Source organism: Stegostoma tigrinum, chromosome X (assembly GCF_030684315.1).
Source record: "Stegostoma tigrinum isolate sSteTig4 chromosome X, sSteTig4.hap1, whole genome shotgun sequence".
Lineage (NCBI taxonomy): Eukaryota > Metazoa > Chordata > Chondrichthyes > Orectolobiformes > Stegostomatidae > Stegostoma > Stegostoma tigrinum.
Window position 1 is genome coordinate 19,244,107 of NC_081404.1, and position 8,090 is coordinate 19,252,196.

General features: G+C 42.5%; 1 protein-coding gene across 2 annotated transcripts in view; it reads right to left on the reverse strand.

Annotated features, from left to right (window-relative positions):
* Window positions 1-8,013, reverse strand: part of rnf41 (ring finger protein 41) — a 39,208-nt gene extending 31,195 nt beyond the window's left edge. For both annotated transcript variants that reach the window (XM_059643427.1, XM_059643426.1), the window contains exons 1-2: window positions 7,828-8,013; window positions 4,815-4,939 (exon numbers count right to left, since the gene is read on the reverse strand). The gene's annotated coding sequence lies outside the window, so the exon portion shown is untranslated. The remainder of the gene's footprint in view (window positions 1-4,814; window positions 4,940-7,827) is intronic.
* Between the last annotated feature and the right edge of the window lie 77 nt (window positions 8,014-8,090).

Here is an 8,090-nt window from a genome sequence, read left to right on the forward strand (position 1 = left end):
ACAACCAACAAAGATTAACTACGCTAATGATGCCCTCTCAGTCTTGGGGGAGCAATTGGATGCAACTACCAAAATGACATGGCAAAACAGGCAGGTTCTGGACTGGATGTTAGCCGAGAAAGGAGGAGTTTGTGTAATGTTTGGGGAACACTGTTGCACCTTCTTACCTAACAATACTAGCCCGGGGGCGGGGGGGGGGGGGTCATTTACTACGGTGATGGAAAAGCTGAAGAAACTAAGGAAGGAGCTTAAGGACAACTCAGGTTTTGGCCATCAGGTTTTTGATTGGTTGGATAGCGTATTGGGAGAATAGGGGGGCTTGGTTCGCCAAGATTGGAATTATTACAGGTATCGTGTTGCTTGTTGTCACATTTGTATTTTGCTGTGCTCTACCTCTTATTAAGTCTCTTTTAGTGCGTCTCACTGCACGGCAGCTCCTGGTTGTTCCGACGACCTCCGGACAATCTCCCTCTTCCGACAGAGTTCCACCGCTCTATGATCTGACATCCGCTAAGGTGCAGAAGGTTTGTCTGGGCGAAGGTGCCTGAGCTATTTTTATGAAATGCGCGAGTTTAGATTGTAAGGGTCCTTGGGTCTTTTTACATGTTCTGGGTATTGAAGGACAGGTTATTGGCCCAGTGACTCCAGGAACAGAGGAAGAACCCCTTAAGAATTAGACCCTGAAATTATTTCTGACCACTTTCAGGCTGCAACGTCCCCATTGATCATTATGGGTCTAGCCTTACTGTCTTATTTCTCTAAGTGAGACCAGTAGGTCTCAAAGGGGGGAAATATAAGGAAAATACAAGGTAATAAAATAATAGAAAATGAAGTGATACACAGAATGATACATACAGAATGATACATCGAATCGTACAAATAGAAAACAATGGTAGCATAATATGATTAGGTTAGTCAAATCACGTGACATGTAAACAAATGTTAAAAACCATGATGGCATAATGCAATAGGTTAAGTCTGAAGTAGAAGACCATTGTGGCAGAAAATAATCATAATCTAATAGGTTAAGTTTAAAATAAAAGACCATTGTGGCAGGAGATAATCAGGATGGAATTAGTTAAGTCTAAAAAGTAGAAAACCACTGTGGCAGAAAGTAGAGAACCACTGTAGCAGAAAGTGATTCTGAAGACGAATAGCTTTAGAGAGATAACACGAGCCAACATAATTGGTCATGCTGATAACCTCAGAAAAGCATCGCAACTAAAAAGGTATAAAAAATAACAAGCCCCGAAGGTCAGGGGCAATCGGGAAGCCATTTTCTGATTGTCACAGCTTTTGTTTGCAAATAAAAGTTTAACTTCTTGAAGAATTCTCTATGTCTCCTGGTGATTCTCCACAACAGAAGCAGGTTGACATGGACAGAGGGTGATGGTGAAGGGCTGCATTTTGTACTGGAGGCCTGTGACCAGTGGTGTGCCGCAGGGATCAGTTCTGGGTCCACTGCTTTTAGTCATCTATATAAACAATGTGGTTGTAAATATCAGAGGTATAGTTAGTAAATTTGCAGATGACACCAAAATTGGTGGTGTAGTGAAACAGGTACAACAGGACCTTGATCAGATGGGCCGAGGAGTGGCAGATGGAGTTTAATTTAAATGAATGTAAGGTGCTGCATTTTGGAAAGGAAAATCAGGGCGGAGCCTGTACACTTAATGGTAAGGTCCTGGGAGCGTTGCTGAACAAAGGTACCTTGGGGATAATTGGAACTGCAGATGCTGGAGAATCCGAGATAACAAAGTGTGGAGCTGGATGAACACAGCAGGCTAAGCAGCATCAGGGGAGCAGGAAAGCTGATGTTTCGGGCCTAGACCCTTCATCAGAAATGGGGGAGGGGAGGAGGGTTCTGAAATAAATAGGGAGAGAGGGGTGCAGCTTTGTATTTCCTTGAAAGTGGAGTCGCAAGTAGACAGGGTAGTGAAGAAGGCATTTGTTATGCTTGCCTTTAATGGTCAGTGCATTGAGTATAGAGGATAACAAAGTGTGGAGCTGGATGAACACAGCAGGCCAAGCAGCATCTTAGGAGCACAAAAGCTGACGTTTCAGGCCCAGACCCTTCATCAGAAAGGGTCTAGGCCTGAAACGTCAGCTTTTGTGCTCCTAAGATGCTGCTCGCCTTGCTGTGTTCATCCAGCTCCACACTTTTTTACGTCCGAGCATCTGCAGTTCCCATTATCATTGAGTATAGGAGTTGGGAGGTCATGCTGCGGCTGTACAGGACATTGGTGAGGCCACTTTTAGATATTGTGTACGATTCTGGTTTCCTTACTATAGGAAAGATGTTATTAAACTTGCAAGGGTGCAGAAAACATTTACAAGGATGTTGAAAAGGTTGGAGGGTTTAAGCTACAGGGAAAGGCTGAATAGGCTGGGGCTATTTTCTCTGGAGTATTGGAGACTGAGGGGTGACCTTATAGAGGTATATAAAATCATGAGGGGCATGGATTGGGAGAGTAGCCAAGGTCTTTTCCCCAGGGTAGGGGAGTCCAAAACTAGAGGGGCATAGGCTTAAGGTGAGAGGGGAAAGATTTAAAAGGGACCTGAGGGAGTAACATTTTCACACAGAGGGTGGTGCGTGTACGGAATGAACTGCCAGGGGAAGTGGAAGAGGCTGGTACAATGACAACATTTAAAAGGGAACTGGATAGGTATATGAATGGGAAAGGTTTAGATGGGTATGGGCCAAATGCTGGCAAATGGGACTAGATTAATTTAGAATATCTAGTTGGCATGGACGAGTTTGACCAAAGGGTCTGGTTCTGTGCTGTACATTTCTATAACTCTACGACTCTAAGACACTCTGTGCATCTAAATCTTTCAAAATAGCCAACCCCTTTTCCTAAGACAATGTCTCCTGCTTCTAGCCCACACGTTCCCATTCTCCAGCTAGGACAAAAACATCTTATCCACATCCACCTCAATCCCACCATACCAAGGACTAACCATCATTTCACTCCCTCTACATTAAATGCATCCTTCCCAAGATAAGGGAACCAAAACTGTACAAAATACTCAGGTGCAGTCCCATTGAAATGCTACAAAATTGCAGCAAGACAACTTTACTTCTGTAAATAAAGCAAAATATTGTGAATGTTGGAGATTTGAAACAAACACAGACGATTCACTAGAACGACTCCCTGGTATGGGGATTATTGTTTTATAAGCAAAGGCTAAATAGTTTGGGATTCTACTAACTGGAAAACTGAGAGGTGATCTAATTGAAATATATAGGATTCTTAAGGTGCTTGACAGGGTAAATGCTGAAAGGATGTTTCTACTCATGGGAGAGTCTAGGGCTAGAAGCCATAGTCTCAGAATAAAGGAGCAATTTAAGACTGAGATGAGGAGGAATTTCTTCACTCAGAGGATTGAGAATCTTTGGAACTCCTTGCTACAGAGAGCTGTGAGGGCAGAATCCTTGTGTATATTTAAGGCTGAGATTGATATATTCTTGATCAACCACGAAATCAAGGTTTACTGGGAAAGGGCAAAAAGGTGGATTTGAGGAATGTCGGATCAGCCAAAATCCTACAGAAATAGCAGAGAAATTGAAATTAATGCAATTCGAAAATAATAAAATATTCAAATGTTTTATACAATTTGTTTATGCTGACAATTTTTATTTGAAATGTAGATATGGGAATTTATAGTGTTTGATTGATTTGTTTATTGATTGAAAGTATATGAAATCATGAAGACAATGTGTGTGTTTAAAATGAGGACTGCCCTGATACTTTTAACTCCACTACTCTAATCTGTCTTCAGCTAAAGATTACACCTGGTACCAACGCTCATATTTTATATGATGTTATTTTAATATAATGTAGCTATTTCCAGCTTGCGTTCAATTAGGTAGGAAAATATAACCAGCCTGAGCAAACACAGGTGACATAAAACTGGGCTTCAACTACAATCTTTTGGGAAGACAGGCTAATTTGATTCATTCCACTTTTCAAACTCCCTCTCATCATTCACCCCAAAATCACCTTTGGCCCAGATCTCCTCTCCTCCTCATCCAGGTTCCCAAATTTCAAGCTTACCTCCTAGCACTGGTTTGACTTGATTTGATTCATTATTGCCATGTGTATCTAGTTACAGTGAAAAGTTTTGTTTTGCATGCAGTACAGGCAGGTCATAATGTAGAAAGATCATAGGGCAATTTAACAGGCTAAGGTAACTTTTCCAACACTGCAAATCACTTATAGATAGAAATAGAACCCAGTTTACAGTTGTGTAGGAGTGAGTTATTCACAGGAACACATCATAAGGAGTTCAACTAACATACCAGATAGAAGCAAGCTTTACATTCTGAGGTTATGGACTCACACCAACCTCTCAACTATGTCACAGCTCCACACAGAATATTAAACTATCTGCTTTTACAATTTTTAAAAATTCCCCTTGCTAAACAAATCATTTAATTGTATTTTGAGAAGTTGCTGTCTTATCAGTTTTGTTTTCAGTGAGAAAGTTTCTAATCCTCACCTTGTCTCTGATTTTAGTTCTATTTTGTTTATGAGAATAAAATTGGTTCTTGGGAAGAAATTTCATTCCACATGTCCCGACAATAATAGATTGGGCATTGAAGAACATCTGAAACTTTAAACCTTTGCTTTGAACTTTTCCCAAAATGCTATTTTAATCTCAAAAATAACTTAAATATCTGTCTCACCTCTGGATATCAAACGTTAGCTGAATTTAATCTATAAAATAATCTTTTCTTATTTTAGTTGACAATGACACTACTGCCCATTACAGTTCACTATGACATCCAAGCAAAGAAAGAAAGAACTTACATTTATAGAACACCTATCGTAACCTCAAGACATTCCAAAGTGCCTGACAGCTAATGGAGTACTTTGAAGCGTGGTCACTGTTGTCATGTAGAAAATGTGGCAGCCAATTTGCACATAGCAAGTTCCTGCAAATAGCAATTAATTAAATGACTAGGTTATCTAGAGGGAAAAACTCAATAACAGTTGATTCTTATATTGCAATGTGTGGTGAAATAAAATGTAGGGACATAATAACTAACAGGTAACTTGACGAACAAGGGAGTCAGAGGTCGTCAGGGACAGGCAGGAAAATGGAGTTGAGGCCACAATCAGATCAGCTCTGATGAAGGGTCTAGGCCTGAAACGTCAGCTTTTGTGCTCCTGAGATGCTGCTGGGCCTGCTGTGTTCATCCAGCTTCACACTTTGTTATCTTGGATTCTCCAGCATCTGCAGTTCCCATTATCTTTGAGGCCACAATCAGATCAGCCATGATATTATTGAATGGTGGACATGTCAAGAGGGGCTGAATGGTCTACTCCTGTCCTAATTAATCGAAACCTGCAAATAATCTCCATAATGCTCTAGATATCATATTTATGTTATAGGTCTACAAAGACTCACATCTCTTCTCCCTCTCGAGGCCTCTGTTTCAGTTCAGAGGAACCACATGATGCCAAATGGCATGTTTCAGGTCTTACATCACTGATGGATTCCATTTGATGCTATATCATCATCAGCTGCCCTTCAGCTGGAGGGTGATGTCTATTCAGGGTTGCAGGTTTCAGCCATGTGTCTTCATGGGATTATGAAGGTCAGTTCTCAAACCACATATCACTGAACACGTGGGAAAGGATGATCCTCAAGGTGGTGAGATCCGGAGTGCAGTTTCCTTTCTCTCCTGCCACTCTGCCCTTTCATTACAGCAGTCAGATGCGAACTATGGCACAGCTTGATTGACAAGTTGCCGCCATTTTGAACAACTTGTTCAGCTCTTCCCAGTCATTAATATCAATGCTTACCATACATCAAGGAGCATTTTGGTGCCTTTGAAATTTTTTTTAAACATTCCCTGACAGTCTTGCCTACTATCTCTAATCTCCTTCAATCCTGTGAGATCTTTGTGGTTCTCCAATTGTTGCAAACCCCACACCCAAGATTTCTATTGCTCTATCAAGAGTGGCTATGCATTCAGTTGTCTGGACCTTGAGATCAGGATCTTCCTCCCTAAACCTCTCCATCACTCTCTCTCTCCTCTTTGCTTTCTTCTTTTAAGATGTTCCTTAAAACTAACCTCTTTGACTCACCTTTTGGTCATCTTACCAAATATTTCATTATGTGGCTCAGTGTCAAATTTTGTCGATTACTCACGGGGATATTTTATTACATTAAAAGCTATATATAAAGGCCAGTCATTCTTCACGTAATAATTTCATTCAATTTAATTTGCACAATTTTTAAGTTGGTATGGACCAAGTGTATGACATAGTCCTTTCACAGTAACATTGTCATTCATCCCTCTCTCCCACCTTCCAAATCCATGGCCTCTACTGTCACAAAGTGCTTCCAAAATAATTTCCTACTGAGACCTATTTCAAGAAGTGAAAATTGCCATGACCCTTTTGTAAGAATGGGATGGGGGATGGTAAGAGCTGAAGGAAGGAGACATAAGATATGAGGAAGTTCGAAAGGGTCACTGGACTCAAAAATGTTGACTGTTTCTTTTGCCACAGATGCTGCTAAACCTGCTGAGTTTCTGCAGTAATTTTTCCTTTGTCTTTGGCAGTCTGCTCAGGGAACTATGCAACAGGATCTACCCTGTCCTCAAGGATGCTATGTGCTGACCAATGCCTGGTGGACTTGGGGTCAAAGGTATTTTTCTTTGCAAATTCTTCCAAGAGGGACAGGTGATACGAAAGGTCCAATGACTTGGAGTACTCTGCAGAACTGAGGCCAGACCCATCCTTTGCAACACCAGGGACAGATAGAACCTCATAACATAGTGACCACTTGGTGTTTGCACACCAAGAGTCTATGCACAGCTTGATGCAGCCACACGCAAAGGTGGCCATCAGGATGAGGGTAAGTCCTTCCTCCCCTTATCCAGAGTTTTGAACATGAAGTCCCTGCAGACTTGGTACATCTTTGACCTCCAGATGAAATGGAAGATGGTTCAGGTGACCGCTAAGGCTACAAGTTTGGAGAATGGGCCAGGCCTGCACCAACTGCTGTAACATGGACAGTACCTCACATCTGACAACCTGGTTTTTAACCAACAATGGAGAGGGAGTAGTGCTCCCATTAGCCCAGTTTCTGCCTCACCTTGACAACGCACTCTTCCCAGAATTTTGTCTGCACCCTGGTCCCTCTGAACCATATACTCAGCACCTTCAGGTATTCTGTCCTGATGGTGAAGTGGAAAAAGGATCTGTTTGCCCCGTTTCCAAAGAACATGGCCTCACTCTTGCCTCAACTTAGCTTAATACCCGAGGCCAATTCCAACTGGTCACAGATGCTCATGAGATAATGGGAAATGCAGATGCTGGAGAATCCGAGATAACAAAATGTGGAGCTGGATGAACACAGCAGGCCCAGCAGCATCTTAGGAGCACAAAAGCTGATGTTTCAGACAGAGACCCTTCATCAGAAAAGCTTTTCTGATGAAGAGTCTAGGTCCGAAACGTCAGCTTTTGCGCTCCTGAGATGCTGCTGGGCCTGCTGTGTTCATCCAATTCCACACTTTGTTATCACAGATGCTCATGAGCCTGCACATGAGCGGATCAGAGTGGAAAACAGCAATGTTGCCATGTACAGGGAGGGTTTGACCTGCAGGCCTCCGCTGCCTGGAAGTAGTCACCCCACTCAGGCTTGTATTCTTCCAGATGGACTCAATACAACACACCAAGACAGTACAGAGTGGGCAACCCTGCCTGACTGCGGATCGGATCGAGAAGCTTTCTGATTCCTACCCCACCCCGAGGAAGGATCACCAGACCCAAAATGTTAACACTTTTTCCTTCACAGATGCTACCAGACCTGCTGAGCTTTTCCAGCAACTTTGTTTTTGTTCGTGATTCCGACCCATTGATTGAGACTGCACTAACGGTGCAGAACGATAAACACCAGCCCTGCCAGCGACACCCGCATCCCGTGAATGAATTATATGTAAAATAAAAACTGCCCGTTTAACAGACACACACGGCACGCTATTGGGCTTTGCCGGAAACGCGCTGGACACGAAGGCACCAGCGGATGTCCCGCCTTCTGAAACGTGAGTAGGCGGGAACGGACGAAGGACG